At 47.2% G+C, this 20,438-nt stretch overlaps 1 long non-coding RNA gene across 5 annotated transcripts in view; it reads right to left on the reverse strand.

Annotated features, from left to right (window-relative positions):
* Positions 1–20,438, reverse strand: part of LOC112546584 (uncharacterized) — a 392,852-nt gene that overhangs the window by 285,453 nt on the left and 86,961 nt on the right. The window contains exon 3 of one of the 5 annotated variants that reach the window (XR_012903932.1): positions 10,614–12,430. The exons of the other annotated variants lie outside the window; for them this stretch is intronic. This is a non-coding gene — a long non-coding RNA (uncharacterized LOC112546584). Of the gene's footprint in view, positions 1–10,613; positions 12,431–20,438 lie in introns of those variants that run through there. 5 annotated transcript variants of the gene reach the window in all.

Raw genomic sequence — 20,438 nt, forward strand, 5'->3', positions numbered from 1 at the left:
CATAAGTAAAGTTTGCAGGATCATACATTAACCATAAATAAAACATTAATAAAATGCTCATAACGTCATCTCGGCAAAAAGTGCTAACACTACAGCCTGTGAGCCACACATCCAGTACAAAGAAAAATGCCAGCCTTTCAAGCTGGTGGAGAGAGGACAGCTTACATTCCTACCATGCAATAAATGTGATAAACACTAACGAAACAGTCCCAGTGACACATTAATGTTTCAACATACACTACCCCAAACCGATTGCATAAAACTTCTATGCAGATATTTTCTGATCTTCATTTTTTTTTTTGCATTTGCATAACTATTTTGTTCTTCCGTTTCTACCTCCCAAAGGCTTAGCGCACTCTGTAGAAATTACTTGAAAGTTTAGTAGAGCAACCCTCGCTCCATTTGAAATGGAGATGTCTGCTGTATTCTTTCGGCATGTGTGCACAGAACTGAAAGAGCAGTGGACTCTCTTTCAACTGGCCTCTTAAAAAGAAGCATTGGTTTGACAGATTTTTTCTATTTGGGTTATGATTTTAATTTAGTGCTAATTATTCCCATTGTCATATAACTTTATAAATATTAACACCAGAGCAGATATAAAAAACATAATAAAACAAGGCTAGCCTGCACAGACATGGAAAGTCAAACGTGTAAAAAAAAAAAAAAAAAAAGGAACTCAAATCCCCAAATCAGGTTAGCTGAATTGAAACATTTTGAAATGCCTCATTTCTATTGTGATCTTTTTTAATTTTTTAGCTGTAATTAGCAAACCTTTGAAACAAAAAAAAATAAGTTTTTTTGGGGGGGGGGGTTGTTTTTTGCTTTGAAAACATTAACATTTTCTGTTTGACCTTCCCTTCCCAATTCACATCTAGGGCTTGCTCTAAACCAGTGGTTTTCAAACTTTTTTCTCATGACCCAGTTGAAGGAAACTGCTGCTGCCACAACCCGACACAATGTGACTGGAGTGTGGGCTGTGGGGTGGGGCTGAGCATGGGAGCTTTGGGGTATGGGAGGGGCCTCTGGTTTTGGGAAGGGTCAGGCCTGGGGCAGGAGGGGCCGACCTTGAACAGCTCCTAGTCAGCGGTGTATGGGGGGGGGGGGGGGGCTAAGGCAGCTTCCATGCTCTTCTGGCACCGCAGACCATGCTGCCCCCAGAGGCAGCCAGCAGCGGGTTCTCAGCCAATGGGAGTATGGAGCTAGCGCTCAGGGCAGGCCTGCTCCTGGCTGCTTCTGAGGAGCAGCACAGTCTGTGTTGCCAGGACAGGCAGGGGCCTGCCTTAGCCCCCCCATCGGTCACCTGATCCCCCTGCAGCAAGGAGAGCCAGGCCTGACATTCCACGCCCCACCCTGGGTCGCAGCCCCCCCATTTGAAAACCCCTGAGCTACACTCCAGACTTGCCTGATTAGAATCACATGGCTCACTGAGAGCAAAGCAGTCGCACCGAGTGACTCCCAAATCAGACCGCGCTGTTGATGGGAGGGTTTCCCCACTGACAAACCTTGCAGGAACAATCCCTTTGACGCTGTTCCCCCTCGGACATCTACAGCCACCCTGTAACTAAGGCAAGTTTCCAGTTCCTTTCGAGCCCAGACTTTTTATGGCCATCAGTGCAGCTGGAGCCAAAGGGTCACTTACATGAGCGGAACTATCCCCACTGCCACTCAGTAAAATAATGCAGCCCCCACAAGGTGTTTGTTAAACTCACAGAGAGGCATGGGAGTGGTTCTCATGAGAGCTGGGAGGGCGCTGAAGCCTCCAGTGGTCCCTTGCACGCTATGTCTGTGCTCTGCAGAAAACAAAGGGTGAGCAGCTATTTAACTGGCCTTCTGTCCGAGTGGTTTCCACAGGCCAGGGCAGCCCAGAATGCCTGCTGCTCACGCTGCCTGCATCTGGCAGGTTGTAAGCTCTGGTCTCAGCACCCCAGCTAGTTAGGGCTCCATTCTGCCCGTCAGGGACAGAAAAAAGCTTTCCACGCACCACGCTCCACATCTCCTGGCAAGCGCCTTTCGGAGCCGGCCTTCCACGCTTGTTTCTCTCGCCGGCTCTTTGCGAGGAAGACACGCCTGCCAGAGTAAGTGCTGCGGTGTGCGTGGGCTCCGCTTAGCCCAGTTACCAATGGCAACGTGGCCTGCTGTGTCAGACCCCTCTGAGCGCCATTGCTCAGCCGTGTGGTACCTTCCTGTCCATCCCCCCACACTTCTGCTCAGCCCTCAGGCATTTACGCCCCACCAGTGACATGAGCACTGACCTGGTTCCGTTTGCCTCCCTTGCAACTCCTGCTGAAATCACAGGCCCCTTGGCCCAGAGCCACTGAAGTACCTGACTCCTACTTGAAGCCGCGAGGTCTAACATGAAGCACCGCAGAGATCGTCAAACCCTCCACCTAAAATTCCTCTGTGCCTACATTTGACCATAACGCTCCCCGGGGTGCCTAGGTTTCTTCCTCTGGGCATGCAGAGCTGCCTTGCTCATGCCTGAGCCCCGGCCCATTCCCAGTGCAGGTGAGGATATGGTGTGTCCCCCAGGACACCGGCAGGGCCTGCCAGGGCCACTCTGAACTGGTGACGGGTCCCTCCCCTTTCTCCCAGGGGTTAGGGCACTCGCCCAGGCTCATGGAGACCCAGACTCAGTCCCCTCCTGTGCCTATGAACGGGAGAGCCTCCCCTTCCATGGGAATGTCCGGCCCGCTGCCTGTCGTCACTCCCTCACCTTGGTCCCAAGCATTTCTCACTCGCTCGTACCAAATGGAGAATGTCACCAGCGGAAGTGGAGAGAGCCCCGTGTAGGCCTGTCCCATTGACTAGGGCGCTCACCTGCGACGCGGGAAAGCCCTGCTGCACCGTGCCAGGGGTCTCCCATACCACCACTCTAGCCAGCGGGCTGGAGGGTATCAGGAAGGCGGCCTTCCACCCTCTTCCATGAAGTCAGCTGGGGATCCCAAGCTGAGACAAGTGCAGCTCCTTCCTGGTCCCTGGGTGGGTAGGCCAGAGATCACACACCTCACATCAGCAGATGACATTGGGTAACTTAGGCAGGGAGCCCCCAGACACTGGCTTTTGTGGAGAGAGAGAGAGAAATGTGAGACCCGAGGAAGGGAAGGAAAAGAAAGCCGGTGCTTTTACAGGACTTGACTTGTAGGACAGGACTTATGGCCTTCAGCATTTGGCCTGGGCCTGGCTCCGTTCAAGCCCATAATGAGCCAAGTTATGCTAGCTGACAATGTGGTTCCATGTTAATAGCCATGAAGGCGGAGATTCCATATCCACAGAGCGGCCCGTTGCTCTTGTCTGATGATAGAAATAATTGGAAATAATTCAACTGGAAATAATTCTTTAAAAAAAAAAAAAAAAAAAAAAAAAAAAAAAAAAAAAATCGAGAAATTGACTAAACTGGAGCTAATAAATCATTTTTGTCATTATAGTTGGTAATGAGAGGAGCTGTGGGCTGGAGCTGTGGAAAGTTACTTTGTACTGAATGTACAGAAAAAAGTGACAAAATTTGGAAAATTCTTTCAAGTTTTGCTAGACTTTCCCCTCCCCCCAAAGTATGTTTTTCCTACCAAAGTCATTCCCAAATTGTTAAACCAAAATGCTGTCACCCTTAATTCAGTGCAGAAAATGAGATATAATTAACGGGTGGGTTATTATAGCTGTATTATGTTTTAAACAGTGTTAATTTTTCAAAGGGGTTGTAAAAGAAAAAGGACCATTTATTTTCACTGAGAAACTGCACATGGAAATATCTTGAATTTGTTTCCAAGATATTGCCAATCAGCCACTATAATGGAGAGAATCCCATTTGTTCCAAATGTCTCCTCTTCCCTTCACATGCATCTTTTTTCCAATCCGACTGCCTAAGTCCTGCCGGGATGGTAATTTGCAGCAATTTGCTTTTGCAACAGCACATCTTCAAGATGTGGCACCTGCTCTGAATAACCATTTCCAGGCCTTGCGATCATTTCTGTCCCTCCACTTCACCAATCCTGCTCAAGGCTTCACATAAAGTGGGTTCATTTCACCAGGAATACATTGTTCTACTACTGAAATCTCTCTGGTGGTAGGTTCTGCATGCCAGCGCTTGCGAGGCATGCTTTTTTTCCATCTGTAAATCTTAGGGGCAATAGATGGGGGCAGATTGCTCTTTCCCCTCTGGAGTTTCTGTCTCCCTGGAGTTCTGCAGAACAAGTAGATTCTCAGGAATTTTCCATCCGAAGAGCTTGCCAGCAGAAAATGCCCTCTTTACAAAATCAAGGAGGGATGTGGTCCATAAGCGTTTGTTCTGAGGCTGGCTCAACACTGCCATCCTGGTATTCTGAGCTCAGCAGTTGCCTGGGGATAAGCGCAATGTAGGAGATGCAGTGCAGACAGATTGCTTCAGTTTATGAATGACACTAACTGTATTCTAGTGAATTGGGGCAGTCTGGTTCGCTAGGCTGCAGCCAACGAAGCCCAAAGGAATGGAAAGCCAGGAAAGTCCCACAAAGCAGGGAGTAGCCACCGCAGCAAGGCAAGACATAAGGGCGTATACATTATTTACTGACGTCAATTTGAGTTGTGCACATTGATCTGAGGACAGACGCTATAGTGACTTCACAGGCAAGGCCACCCTGAAAGGATTCTGGTCAGTTCAGACCAGTTCTCTAAAATGTATCAACCTGCAAGTGCATCTAAAGGAGGAACAGCTCCCTTTCTGAATGCCTGAGCACATCTCCTAATGGCCCCAACTTCTGAAGTACCCAATGAGTTTCAACTCATTCGAACAGATGGACATTTGCATTAGGATGGAGGGACTCTGTTTCAAGACATAAAGAGCCAGCTGATTGACCTCTGAGTTGATTTGAATGCACTGTTTGTGCTGCTCGCTGAAATGGATTGGGATCTATAAAGAGAGTCATCTAGTTCACTTGAGGCAAAGTAAATGAATTTTTGATTGTGTGGCTTCCTATGAGATCAGAAATGGCACTAATTTGCTATTTGGAAGAATCTATTTTTAAAAAGAATTAGAAAGTAGGACAGAAGAGTTTCCCCTTCATTATAAACCACTGTTTAAATTTTTAATTTAGTTGTTAGAAGAAATATTTCAGTGGCATTTTGTAGTCTTGACATTTGGCCACCAATTAAACATTTTTTATACAGCTGCAATGTTGAGGAAAGAAATCCAAGAGTTCTTTTGAAAATCTTATGTAAAATGGAAATTTTTCAGACACAGAATGTTCAACTCCGAAGGAAAACCCATGAATGGCATCTGGTCCGTCCAGTTGGGAAAGCTGGAAACCCTCACTGCAATCCGCTGGCCACTTTGCCGGCGTGTTCTCCCACCCTGTGGATATCTGGCAAAATTGGACTATAGTCTTTTCAGGGCAGGGACCATCTACTACTCTGTTTGTACAGCATCCTGCACAATGAGGCCTCATTCTTAGCTGGCCATTACAGCTTGCTGTAATAAACAAGAATAATAATATTACCCAATAGGTGGAAAATGGCTTCTTCAATGGAAATTTTCTCAAGAAAAAAAATTTGCAAGCTTGTCTAAAAATGGGGGAGGGGCATTAAAAACCTGAAAACCAGCCGCGAAAGTTTTGATGATAGATATTTGCTGACAAGCTCCATCTATCCATCCATCCGAGTGGTTTCCAATAAAAAGTTACATCGGCTTAGCGATATCTCTGAAGCATGTGTCAAATCCAGATAGTTGTGCCAACCTAACCCCTGGTGTAGACAGAGCTAAGCGAATGGCAGAATTCTTTCAGGGAGATGGGTTAATGGGAGAATTCTATCCCCAGACCAGAGCAAAGATTGGTGGGTGTCTACTCTGAAGCACTGGAGTGGTGCAACTTTCTTCTCATGAGCTCCTTTGTGGAAGTACTGCTAGATCTTCTGATTGACTTCTAGACTGTTACTAAAAAAGCTTTCCCTTGGGTTGTAACTACTGAGGGCTGCTTGTGCTGCTGCCTTCACTCCAACCTCTCTCCAAACTTCCCAGCCCCGGACACCTGTTTGTAGGAGATTCTGGAATCTCAGTCCCTGGAGTGACTCCGTAGGTTATGGGACCACCACAAAAATAGAAAGAAGACAGACAACTTGCCAAAGGAAGGTTTCAGCAATTAGGCTTGGTCCCCAGCTAAACCTTAGGAGTGACCTAGCTGTGGTGCTCAGGGGTGTGCAAAATTCACACCAGGAAGAGACATTGTTAAGCTGACATAAGCCCATGTGTAGACTTCACTAGGTAGACAGAAAAATTCTTCTGTTGACCTAGCTAGTGGCTCAGAGAGACAGATTAAGGACACGGATGGAAACACCCTTTCTGTTGGCATAGCAAGTGTTTGCACGACTGTAGCATACTTGTGGCAGAGCCTGTAGTACTGACATAACCTTAGCACAGGGTAGCCAAAAAACTCCAATAGCCTTCAGGGCTAGTCCCAGACGAGATGCCGCCACTATATTTACCTGTGCCTCTGCAGGTATTGGGCAATCACCACTCTCGTTGGCTGCAGATTGCCATTCATGGCCAACAGGAGTGGCAGGAAGCAAAGCAGACAGGGACGCCACTTCCTGCAGCTCCCATTGGCCGTGAATGGCCATCTGCAGCCAACAAGAGCTATGATCACCCAATACCTGTGGAGGCACAGGTAAATAGAGAGCTGAGGGCCCACCAGGGACCAACCTTGTGGACCAGATCTGGCCCACGGGCTGCAGTCGGCCAACCTCTCCTGTAGCATTAGAGAGTGTTACAAGAATATCCCCACCAGATATTTTGCTGGACTTTTGTGCATGTTGTCACAGGTGCCCAGGATCAAGTATCATTGTGCGTGCAACCCACGAACACACAGTGTAAGGTCCATGAAACAAGTGACAGTTAATGCAAAATGCTGATAGAGAAACGGCGCTTGTGCAGAACCATAAGAATGGCCACGCTGAATCCGAGCAATAGTCCATCAAGCCCAGTGTCCTCTCTTCCAGCAGTGCCTGGTGCCAGGCACTTTAGAGGGGATGAGCAGAGCAGGCAATTATCGAGTGTTCCAGCCCGTCATCCACTCTCCCAGGTCCGGCAGTTAAAGGCTTGCAGACAACTGGCGTGAGAGACTGCACCTTGGGTAACAGCCATCAATGGCACTTTCCCCTGTTCACCAATTCCCACGTTTCCCAACATGCAGTACTAGGATGGGGCCAGAAGGGTTACGCAGGAAAATGCCCTCACTGGTGTTGTGAAGGCAGGGGAGGGGGCAGACACAGGGAGAGGTAGGGAGATCTGTTGGGTGTGGTAACGCTGTGCACCTGGTTCCCTGTTGGAACCAGGCAGCAGGTAGCTGTAGAGTTAGGAGAATAATATCAGTTTTCCTGTAATTATCACTCACAGCTGGCCCTTGCGTCTCCTGTACAGAACCAGTTGTGGGAATTCCTAATCCCGCAATTGTACTCTGAAGGCAGTTGATGGAATGACCATCAGAGATGGCATGAACAAGAACATGGTCCAGTGGGCAGTACCCTACTCTGGTTCTACCCCTGGCTATGTCACTTGGGAGTCATTTCCCCTCTGCAAGTGGGTTCCTTCTCTTCCCCTCACCCACAGCCTTGCAACTTCTTTGGGGACGACAACTGAATCCGTCCTTCTATCTATACTATCAGTCATAGAATCACAGAACCTCAGGGCTGGAAGAGACCTCAGGACTCACCGAGTCCAACTCCCCCGCCCCAAGCAGGCACAAAACTCTAACGCAATCATCCCAGGCGGGGCTTTGTCAAACCAGGGGGATTCCACTCCCTCCCTAGGAACCCAGTCAAGTGCTTCACCACACGCCTAGGGAAATAGTTTTTCCTAATATCCAGCCTAGACCTTCCCCACTGTAACTTGAGACCATTGCTCCTCATTCTGCCATCTGCCACCACTGAGAACAGCCTCTCTCCACCCTCTTTGGAACCTCCCTTTATGGAGTTGAAGGCTGCTACCAAATCCCCCCCCCCCCCCCCCGCTCTTCTGTAGACTAAATCAGCCCAAATCCTGCAGCCTCTCCTTGTAGGTCACGTGCTCCAGCCTCTTCTCAATCTATACTTCCACAGTGCTTAGCAGACAGGTCTTGGATGGAACACATTTTAATACTTTCAGAGGAAGTTCAAGAGGTCAACAGACTTAGTTTAGGATGCCAATTTAATTCTAAAGTTAGGAGATCACTACCAGCATTTCAAGCTGACCCATCCTTTTCAGTGGCCCCCTACCCAGACCCCTTCATTCCTAGGGAAGTTCTCAAACTCTTGCAAATCAGGAAGTCTCTGCGTTGGACTCTGGCCACCGTGTCTAGCCTCAGTCGGTGAGCAGGGCTGAAGGTGACACATGGTGCAGGAATGTAGAGGTTCTCAGCGGCTGAGCAAAGGGCTTGCTCACCCCTCTCAGGCAGCAGGCCCACAGTGGGGGTTGTTAGCGAAGAAGGGGGTGGGTGTCCTTCTCTGGGATTCGTGGAAGGGATCCTCCTAGGCTGGACCATTTTAAAGAGGCTTGAGGAGAGCTGAACTTTGGGCCGTTTCCTTCTTTCAGGAAGTGCTGATCTCAGAACCTTGAAGCCAAGCTACCGCGGTTTCCAGTAAAGCAACAAGTAACCAGGCCGGGAGGGGGGAACATCAAAACAAGCCTCTCGCTGCAGCAACCCAAAGAAATATGTAAGCGGAATTTACAGAAATAAGTTCTGGTAACGTGACATTTATCCCTGTAGCTGTTTGTATCCCAGGGGGGAGGAAAAGCAAACAAACAGTTGAAAAAAAACCAGAACTGAGAGCTCATTGTTCCAGCCACACACATTTAATGGAGCAAAGTGCCTCCGTGCACCATTATCCCGGCAGTCAGTCCTACGCCCAGCCGCTCCCTATTCTCCCGACCAGCAGGCGGCAGGGTTTGTCCTCCAGGCTCTCACATAAAAGCCTCATCCCCGGGCCAGATTCTCGTCTGTTTGGGCTGCATCCAAAGTCGATTGAAATCGGTGGAAAGATTCCCCTGGCTGCAGTGGGTGTTGGATCTCCCCCCCCCACTGAGATCACTCTGGAGTAGGAGTCGCACCAGTTTGAGTGAATTAGATAGCCAGGGCTTTAAACTGGTCCTGTTCGCAGGGGATCTCCCACCAGGCAGGACCAATTCCATAGAACAGCACTGAACTTTGGTAAAAGACAATAAGCTGTTACCACGGGGCTGAAATAATTTTAAAGAGCTTGGAGGTTAATGTTTTGGAGCTTTGTGACATCTGCACACGAGAGGGGTAACAGGCCTCTTCCTCTTGATAGGAAAGTACCAGGGCCTAGTCACAATGACGTGCTACAGGTCAAATCTCCTTTTTCGCTATTAGAATCCAAGTCGGGGCAAAGGAAAAGATTATCAAGCTCTTGGGTTTTCTTGGCCCAGAAACCCTTTTTCCATGAAAAGGCAGTGTGTAGAGGTCTCCTCTAACAACCTTCTCAGCTCCTCCTGGGCCCCACACAAACTAAAATCCACATCTGACTAAGCTTCAGAACAAGAAAAACATGTTTGCTTGGAGCCAACATGGTGCATCTGGGCTGCTCCTTCCTCTTGGCAGAACCATGGTTAGATGCCTGCTGGACTGACAGAAGGTTGCCTATTGCTGAATCTATCCAGGAGTCTTTTTGGGGTCCAGCTCCACTTGTCCAGTGATGGGTTTGGCCAGGCACTGGGGACAAAAGTTGGGGCAATGTTTTCTGAGCAAGGCCGTTCCTGGTAGGCTGGCAGTGAGAAGGGCTCATTGGTTTCAGTCCATTTACTAAGTTCAGTGATCAACTCAAATCGGCCAGAACTGTGTCCCAAAACTGTAGCACATGCCCCTCGAGTGAGGCGGGAAGACTGTGGGGGGGGGGGGAGCACAGTTGGGGCCCGAGCAAGCCTAGGAGGGACAAGGGGGAAGCATCACCCTGTTCCAATACCAGCCTCATGCCGTGGCTCCCAAGCTTGGGCTCCTTACCCCTATCCCCATCCCACCCCAAGCTGCAGCTCTGCTCCCAGCCCTGGCTGGGGACTGAAATGTTTGGGGGCCACTGAGCTAGACCTAGAGGGGCTCTTCTCACTTCCAGATTTATTGCTGCTGCTGGATGCCCCCCATTGCATGCAGTGCCCATTCATCCCTAGCCACCTCTCAGAGCTGCCAGCCAATCACAAGAAGCCCTGCCCCCTTCCACTTGATTGGGGCCGCCTCCTTTGGCCGCCCAATCCTCACAGCTTTGCAGACAGTGAAAAAAACCTTCTTTGAGCTCCGTTTTCTTGCCTTCTGTAGGGTGCCTCAACTCTTGGCTTCCTTAAGAGCTGCTGCATGACACTTCCCAGCCTAAGCCCCACACTTAGAGCCATTGGCTATGAACTCAAGCAGACGCTACCAGGCGCAATACAAGGGGCTTCAGAGATCGGGAACAGGAGACACTTCATAATGAAGAGACACAGACTGATTTGTTTAGAGAAAAGCCTAGTAGGAAGGGCCATCACAGACATATGCAATGTAACGAATGTAAGAAAAAGAAAAAGATCAAGCAAGTGTTCCCATGTATTATACACACGAACTAGTGGGACTTCAATGACACTGAAAAACAACAACGCATCTGAAACTGACAAAGGAAATGTTTAATTAGCCTGTGGGCTCAATGCCAAGAGATGTCACATTTCCAGTGAGATTAAAAAGGATTTGACATTTTTATGGACAATGATAGGATCTGCAATTACAACAGTGGTAACACCGTGTCTCCTTATCTGATGTGCATCGTTTAGACAAATGACACAAACTATGCCCATGCATACAAAAGTTCATTTACAACACAGCCCAGCGTACATACTTTTCCATTCTCCATGCTAATAGTAAGTCACCAGATTCAACTTTGTGCTGCCAACATTGAAGTCTTCCGAAGCTAGTCACATTACTCCTTCTCTCTGCCCACGGTGACCTCAGACAATCCCACAAGCAAAACTCAACTGGCATTACATTAACCAGCTGATCCTAGCTTGGAACTTTGCTTTCACAATGATCCTTGCATCTGTTTACAGGTAACATTGAGCCATTTCCTGGGCTGCTGGAATAAATCTAGCACAAGCAGCAGTGCAGAGGGGGCTTGGAAGAGAGCTATTTTTACTTTGGTTAAGGATGACACTTCAGCATAACTGACTCATGAGTCTTTTTCTTTCAGCCCCACCTGTGGTGAAATCGTCATCTCTAACTAATGCTCATAACATTTTCATTCCTCCTAGTTTATGAATTTATACATCTGTCAGGTCTATTCATCTTTAACAGCCTTGACAGGGTGAGTTACTGAATTTTCTCATTAAGCTCTGAATATATTTTGTGCTTTTCACATATCAAATTTGCTGCTAAGCCTCTGCTTATATAAAGAAATTGATATAATTTATTATTAAGTTCCCAGGGGAGAAAAACACATTGAGTTACTGATATGTTCTTTCAACCTTACCTCCAAGTTAAGGGTATAATAGATTATAGGCTGATGATGTACTTATCTCCCCTGCAAACACTGAAAATCCACTACATTCAAGCCTTCAAGTGAAACTGAAAAATCCAAACATGCTGCAGTATGGGAGTGCACAGCAAAGGTACCCAACACACCTTGTACCCACCTCACAGTGTCTGGTATAATTGGGACACACCGGACAAAAACCATATGCTACACAACATCAGAGTGAAATTCCTTCCTGGGGGACAGCTAAGTGCTTCACAACTCTAGGTACCACCGGTCCCTAGCAAGATACAGTCTTGCCTTCACTATGGTCAGTAGCAGAGACTTCAGAGGAAGGTTGTAGGAAACCCTACTGTTCTGGGATAACCCAATGCACTCCAACAGTTAAGAGGGAGGCTCATAGCTTGGAGTTTCAGGCTTGGATTGGTATATTTAACAATACATCACCAGATGTTCCTGTGATCCATAGAAATGTCCAATCTTTCTTGGAATTTGCTAAGCACTATCCTATGATATCTGCCACAATGGGACACCAGCTAATTGGGAACTGTACCCATCTCACAGTGTCTGGTGTAATTGGGACACACCAGACAACAACCATATGCTACACAACGTCAAGTGAAGAAAAGTGAAGAAATACTGCCTTCTGAGTTTTCAGTTTGCCACTTCTGAATGTCATTCAGTGTTCCCGAGTTGTCCCGTGTACGGCAGGGTCGATCATTTCTGAGCTCCTCCTTTGTTGTTTTGTGTACTTTTATCACTTGCCCTCTTACTGATCTAGAGCTTCGGGTGGCTCCGCTGCAGTCCAGGGTAGACTTCAAGCTGGAGCAGTATCGAGCCCTGACTGTGACTCTCTTCATACAAAAGCTGTGCCATGGCCCTAGTCATTTGCTCTCATTGCCGGTCTTGGAACACCGTCTAATTCTGCAATTTCCTTTTTGAGAGGGGGTGCCCAGAACTGACCGCAACATTCCATGGGAGGCTGAGAAAAATAACAGCATTATAACGGTTTCCAGATTATTCTCCCCACCTCTCCTTAGCCAACAAAATGTACAGGCTGCTTGTCTTGACTGCAACTGTACATCAAGCAAAGGTCTTCACTGAGCTGTTAAAAAAAATATCTTTGTACAGCCATTTACAGAACCTCATCATTACAACTTTACCTCCTAGCCCACGGCAAAATCTCTGGTTTGCTGCTCTCGTAAGAGCCCCCTCACAGCAAGAAGTTGTGTGAAATATTGTTTCCACATTGCTGAAAAAGATGGCCAATAGGATTTGATTACCCAGCACAATATTTTGAAATACACCCTTTCCTCCGTGTCACTAGCAGAGAGGGTGTGAAAGATGGGGATGGGGGAGGAGGCTTTTGAAAGCGGTTAGCTTTGGGAAAAGAGAGAACAATATCCCAGAAAGGGCATGATGTGCATCACAACTGGAAGTCAGCCATTCCTGGCATAGGGGTCTGAAAAAGGCGCTGGATCCAAACACTGGAGAAGTCTCCCAGAGAACTAGTGCCCTCACTTTCTCTTCTAAACCTTGCGTGTGAATCCTAGATTACAGTCACAGAGGACAACGATTTTGGTTGTGTGGGGTGGGAAGAAGTCTAGGAGCACACGCCATCCACGCACTTCTTTCTGTAGATAGTCAGAGCCCTGAAAATCTTCTCCTCGCTTAAAAGCTTCTTAACTTCCAGCAGCCCTGGGTTGGACAGGCAACAATATGATAGCATTGAAGGACACATTGTTACACTCTTCCCGCTGTATTTCACAGATGGGCCATGGCTAATAAAGCATACCTCTACAATTGTGCTCCCACACAAAGCCCGATTATACTGTTTTTCAGGGCCTTCTTCCCTGGTCATCTGCATCTCATTGTGGTCTCATTCCCATGCCTGAAGAGTGCCTATCACAATGAGTCCTGAGCCCTGATCTCTACATGCTACTATCCTACACATAATCAATGATCACGCACAAGCCAGATGATAAGAGTCCACTAAATCAACTACTGATGGCACCTCTGTCAACTTTGGTACTCAACCAGGTAGCAAGATGTAAGGGAAGTCCCACAGTGGGGATGCTGCAGAAATAATTCGACCTAAGATACATCAACTCTGGCTACACTATTCTCGTAACTGGAGTTGCACGTCTTTGGTCAACTTTTTCAGTAGTGTAGACCTGGCTTTGATGCTTTTTCTTTACTCACTGCAGGTTTCAATCCTGCAGGCCCTTTGTTTTGCAAGTATTCTCTATTTCATCAATTGTTTGAATTTTCTTATGTGAAATGTGAATTATATGAGGGTGGCAAAGTCCACATGTAGCTGGAATTCATTGCTACCTCAGTGCCAAAAGACAATTAACTCAGCTATGCCAACACAAACACAAATCGGCTCTCAACTATCGAACAGCATGGGAACTTTATGAAGACAGATCCCTGCTATGGCTGCCTACTGCCCCGCTGGCTCCCACTTGGAAGAAGGTCAGCTCCACCCAGCCACTCATCCACAACCAGCTCAGACTCCTGCTACACATAGCTGCAGGACATAGGGGCCAGGAGACAGAAGAACCCCAGGGATGAATCTACAGAAGAGCTAAAAATTGTCCCCTACCACTGCAGCCATCAGGCATCCTGCTCCCCCTGTCTGCCCTGCAGATAGCTGCCTCCCCTTCAAGCACGCCTCACAAAGACAGCTGTGGAGTGGGCAGATCGGCGCCCCCTACAGGCCGCTGACTTAAAGGGCCAAGAGCAGACGTGCGCTAAAACACTTGAGCTGCAAAGCTCTGCGCAGGAGCCAGGCATTGGGCATTGCAGGTGGCAGATCTGACAAAGACGGGCTGAGACGAGTGCCTTCTGAGTCAGGCAGAGTGTGGAGGCCAATGAGCTTGCAGAGCCTCCACGACCGGCAGTATAAGATGGCCTGTGTCACAGTAAGGGAGTGGGGATCAGCCTGCTCCTAGCTCCTCACCCAAAGGCTGCAGATCGATCAGGTTTGGGGGCCCAGTCTTTGGTTGAGGTACCCATCCCCCCTTCCAATTAGGTCCTCCGGTTCCTCCCTGTGGCTGAGGTTCAAAAGCAGAGCGGAACACTCTGACTCAAAAATCTCCCTGCCATTTGGTCCAGGAATGGCCCAACAATGTTTTGCCCCCAGCATGGGTCTCATAGCAAAGCCATGAGTTCGCTCTTACGGGACACCCATTTGCACCGATCAGCAAAGGCATTTCAGTAAAGAGGCCTTGTTTTTAAAATGCTCAGTGCCCACCAGCTCCGATTGTCTTTACTGATCACTTCATTTTAAGGCACACTGGACTCCTGAAAGTCCAGCCACTTTTTTAGCTGCATCAATGCATGCTATTGAGCACTGCAGTCTTTTGGAAGAAACATCTAGCCCAACAACTGGATTTTAGGAGTTGATGAGAGCTCGTTCATTTCAGCTGCACATGTGGAACAGCGCTTTGAGAAAACAGGCCCTCGGCATCAAAAACTGGGTACTCCAAAATGGGGCAGCTAAAATTGGAAGGTCCCTTTCTAAAATATGAGTCTGAATCTGGAGTTGGCTGATCTCCTCTGGAGCAACGTGAGATCAGAGCAACCAAAAAGCTTATCATCATTACACTAGTCTATCCTGACAGCTAAAGCAAAGACTAGTCAGTTGTCCAATTGGATTAAGATTAGATTTAGCTAAGAGCAGCGAGAGAGTGCTGGTGTGTGGAGGTGTGCAGATATCTCTTTCCATCATGTAATTTGATGTTATCATATATAATGAACCATTTGAAATAAACTGAAATGATCTGCATGAGTTGAATGGTGGGTACAAGGTCGCATCTTATCCTGGAAATAAATCCTTTGTAACAAGCTTTCAACTACCAGCCTAATTTTATCAAGGTTTTGGGCCGAAAATGACCGGAGAGTGAGACGTCCATAATATTGATGGAAACTGACCCATAGGTCTGCACTTTTGCAGAGGAGCACAGTTTTCACGTAATCGACCCAATCAAAACAGGGATATAAACATTTCTTCCTCCTCTATTGAGCAACTCCAGTTCAGTGTGTATAAAAGAGGCACTGATTGTCACTGTTAAAGTACATGCGCGCGCCATTCGGACAGATGCTTATTTTTAGGCAAAATGTATGTGACAGCAAATCCATCAGGATGTTTTTACTTAGAGTGGTGCAGTAAGGCAGACCGGGGAAGGGAGACTGTAGAATTAATCCCACTGACATCATCTGTACAACCTTCCATATTCTGGGTCAAATACTAATAGGAGCCACAATTGTTCTTTCGGCAGATGTTTGTGTTTTGGCATGGGCTCACCAGCCTTCCCTCGTCCCTGCTGTCTGAAGACCTCAAACCCCCAAACTTTGAAAGTGTAGATGATAAAGCACTGCACCACAGCCTGCCTTTGGAGAACACACCAACATGTGAAGCAGCAATTTCTCTCTGATCAACAACTGGCATCTCTGAATGTAAGAACACCAGAACAGCCAGACTGAGTCAAACCAAAGTCCATTTAGCCCAATGTCCAGTCTGCAGACAGTGGCCAATGCCAGAGTCTCCAGAGGTGGTCTGCCATGCCTCACGATACACCCTGGGTACACACACTGTGCAAGAAGCTTGATGATCAGTTACTCATTTTCCAGTGACACCGCCCAGCAGCTGCTACGTACCGAATATAACCCGCCGCTCAGGCCAGCTGAAACAGGTGTCCTGATGCGGGGGGGGGGGGGGCCCTTGGAATGAGGATGCTCTTAGGGTCGCCACCTCTTTTTTTCCTGACATCAGCTCTGAGTTGCTCTGTGCTAGTCATGGTGCTGTGCTTCTATAGCTGAGCTGACTGCTGCATTTATGGACAAGCCACCGTGTTCTGGAGCCGCTGCCGCCATGCATGAGCACACAGGCACTAACTTTTGTTCTTGCTGGTGTGTGTTCCTCTCTGCCCCTTCCCCCCGCGTGAATGGCAGGCAAGTCCCACAAAGCTGTAATCCAAGGCGGTGGGTGCTGCACACCCTCTATTTTTTCCCAATGGGTACTTGAGCCTCGTGTTACCCTCACAGCTGGTGCTTATGCCTGAGGGGCTTTTAAAACAATAAGGTAAATATCACCTCTTCCTAACACCAGGCCTACCTTCGCCTTTGCTGAACTTGCTCGCACACTGGAAAGGTAGGTGGGTTTGACAGGCTAAACTCACCTTGTCTATTAGGGAGCATCAGGCCTCTTCTCTAATTATTAAACTTTGGCACAGAAGCAGGAAAAAAGTTTTGTTATTTAATATGACAGTAGCACCTATGGATGCTGAAGGAGGGCCCCATTCCCTCCGGCACCCTAAGAACAAGACAGAAGTAGTCATCTAAGATCAGAACTGGATCTAAGAGACAGGAGGAACAGACAAGAGGAGGGCCAGTGCAGTAAGACTGAAAGGAGCACGTTCAGTATGAGCCATCCTCTGGCCCCTTCTTGCCAAGACGTTATCAGAGCTCCACGTTCTGCAGGTCTCAGGATGGAGCGGGGACAAGATAGAGGAGCAGGAAGTGCCTTTAGGGATTTGCACTGGGACCAGCCAAGGAGAAAGGGTTGTGGAGGCTGGGGCCAAAGGGCATTTGTGGCTAACATCACCGGTGCAAAGAGGTTGAAGACCTGAAGTTTAGAACCACTGAGAGGGAAGAGAAGGGGAGGAAGTGTATCCCTCTCTTCCCCCCACACACACGACTACCATCTTGCTTCTGGAGAGCAGGATGCAAGTTCTTCACGGGCAAGTTGGTGCCCTTGTTAGTCTGCTGAGCCACAAAGAGCGCAGGTCTGGCTTCCCCAGTTTGTGAAGAGGCCTATCGGTGGGAACGGGAGAGCAGCCTAATAGTTAAATCCTGAAAGAAAATCCAAAGAGAACTTCCAACCTTCCTGTAGCTGAGCACTGACAGGAACTGGCAGAGAAGCTCAAAAAGAGGCTGTGACTGCAGGCTTAACAACTCCAGAGGGTGTTACGTTTAGCTAGTGTCGGAAAGAAATGAACCCAAGGACGGGTAGGGAGGGGAATAATCGGAGAGCAATATTAAAGGTGAAGGGTATGAATAGAAAATAGAGGCCAAAATGCTGCAGGCATCAGTAACACTGCTGGCAGAAAGCAAAGTAAAAGCTGTGGGAGACCTACTTCTAGTGGAGTAACAAAGGCCGTAGAAAAAGCGAGAGAAAGGAAGAGGAGAGATGAATACAGAAAGATTCTAATAATGAATTCAGACTTCACATGTAGATGTCATTGCTGAAGGCCATGTTACCAACCAAGGACACACATTTCATTTGTAGAATGGAAGAATCAAGGCTGCAGAGCTTTTTTTTTTTTTTTCTTGGACAGAAAGGACCCTAAGTTTCTCAATGTTTTTAAAATGGCACGCATGCTTTCAGCCCTTTTATTGGAAGCGATCAATGGGTCAAGACACTAAGATGTAATTCCAAATGAAAAGCAGAATTGTCCTTAGAGTCAAAGGAGGACAGTTTCTATGTGAAGTGTGCTACTTGATGGAGCTTGCCTGCAAACTTATTAGCACAAAATAGAAGCGACAAGGACTTGCTTTAAAAAAAAAAATAAAAAAAAACACCTTTTGTAATAAAACTATCCTGTTATTTAACTAATATATAACTCCTTATATAATGCCTCTAATTGTTCTCATAGTAATTATAACTCCTGTCTTGGCAAATTATGCATTTTGGCTATTTTATATCTTAAGGGTGAATTTGTAAATAGTTTATAAAGGTTCAATAGATCAGATTAAACAGTTCTACTCTTAGGCCAGGTCCACGCTACAGCTGAAGGTCAGCTTACGGTACGCACTTCCACCTACGTAAAAAAAAAACATAGCTGGAGTAGACATACCTTTATCCGAGCATCAGCACCTTCCCCATGCAGGAGGTTGATGGGAGAAATGGAGGAGTTTTGGCATAGATGGGGGCACCCTCAGCGTTCATTTTAGTGGATCTTTATTAGCCCTGCTAAATCAAACTCTGATAGATCAATCACTACAGCATCGACCTTCTGGGAAGCGAAAACATGGCTTTAATTCCTCACCACAGGAACAGCACCAGAAGCAGCAGTTGCATATGGACACAATCTCAATTTAATTCTTCCTTAAATACCTCCCACTCAGAAAATAAAGTATGCAGAGAGAAAAAGGCTACAAGGAATATTCAAGGTCCTAATGATTCTTAATTGTGTACCATGAAAGTTTTTAAACTCTACCATCTACACTCATATCAGTAAATGCATGATTTTCTTTACCTTCTGACACAGCAGAACAGAGTCCTTGCAGTCCCAAAACTTACAATGATTGCATCAGAAAAAAACGAAGCCCCTGGGAATTCACCCTATTGATACAGTATGATCTAAGAGAAAATTACTTCCAATGTATTCCAAAGTCTCCAGTAGCTCTTCTTCTGCTCTATGAAGTTTGCCAAGGTTGGTAGGACAATAGTGTTGTCTGATCTGTGGACCTCATACAGAGGATGAGTTGGGGCAGAGCTAAGCTGAATGTTAGAACATTAACTGAAATTCCCTGCTATTCCAATATTCATATTGCAGCCTGAATGACTTCTAGTTTAGACCCACAGAAATGACAAAATGGCACAAACAAAATGAGCACAAAAGTGCAGTGGTTACAAGGAGAGCAGAGTAATTACACACACACACAAATGGGGTACACGCGTGTGAATTACCACATGACTCTTGAGAAGCACAGACAAAAGTGAGCTGTGCACATCATCCCAAACAAATGCTTGTAAGGGACAGGGCACTAGACGGGCACTTAGAAACAAGAGTTCTATTCCCCACTCTGAAGATGACATTGGACCAGTTACTTCCCCCGATGTGCCTCTGTTTTTCCCATCTGTAAAATGGGGATTTTACACTGGTCTCCTTTACCAAAGGGCTTTGTCATTTCCCGATAAGAACTGGGCATTGCTATTAGATCCACTAACTTACAGAATAGCCAAGTGTGAGTTTTAAAACATGGAAGTCTACAATTTTTGTACCCCTCTAGACAGCAAAGTGCTTGTGTTAGAGTTAGTCCACACACACGAGTTTTGGAGGGAAAAAAGTTGTAGCCTACAGCAATTAAATTTCTGTCCAATACATGGTGTTGTGAGGCTGTTAAGATGCAATCCAAGGACCTGCCTGTACAGTGCGAGCTACTGGAGAGTAGCAAGTGTCCACATCCCAGTGCAGAAGGTTTCTGCTACCAGCCTTGATGGCCTGCACAATTTGTAAACTAGGGGCTGTCTATTAATTGGAGTTAATGCATGTGGTTAATGCAAATGAATGCCACACTCACGGGGGCCTCTGGGGTGTGGGTGCCCCTCTTCCCCCACTGCCTCGCTACCATCTGCTCTTCTTACACCCTTCTCCTCCTGCCTTGGGACCACCCTAGCCAAGATACTCAGGATCGGAAGCCTCCTGTGCAGAGTGGGGGCCAGGCAGGGGGACTAATGTTGGCATGTCCTCCTTCCCCTCCCATATCTCCACTGTGATGGGCAGGACAGGTATCCTGTCTGTGTTGTTCCCTATGGGTCAGGACTGGCAGCTGTTTGTGGCTGTCAGAACAAGCCTTCAACTTGGTGAATGTTCTGCTGAGAGAGGCCCAATGCACCCACCATCTCTCTCACTTCCCCCGAGACACACACACTTCACCCACAGCATCCAAAACTATTTAAAAAAAATGGCATTCCATTATTATTTAAGGAGGCGAATTAACTGTGATTAATCGTGACTTTTTTAATCTTTGCAATTAATACCTTTAATCACTTGACAGCCCTACTCTATACACAGGTTAAACCTGTCTAGTTCAGCACCGTTGGGACCTGACCAGTGCTGAACCAGAGAATTTGCCGGACCATGGGAGGTCAATATTGTCTAGCAGCATCACCAACACTGCCACTGCTTGCTGGGCTGTTAGAAGACATTTGGGAGTAAATTAGAGCTAAAAAACAGCACAGAGCACAGAGCCAGGACTGG

Source organism: Pelodiscus sinensis, chromosome 5 (assembly GCF_049634645.1).
Source record: "Pelodiscus sinensis isolate JC-2024 chromosome 5, ASM4963464v1, whole genome shotgun sequence".
NCBI classification, from domain to species: Eukaryota; Metazoa; Chordata; order Testudines; family Trionychidae; genus Pelodiscus; species Pelodiscus sinensis.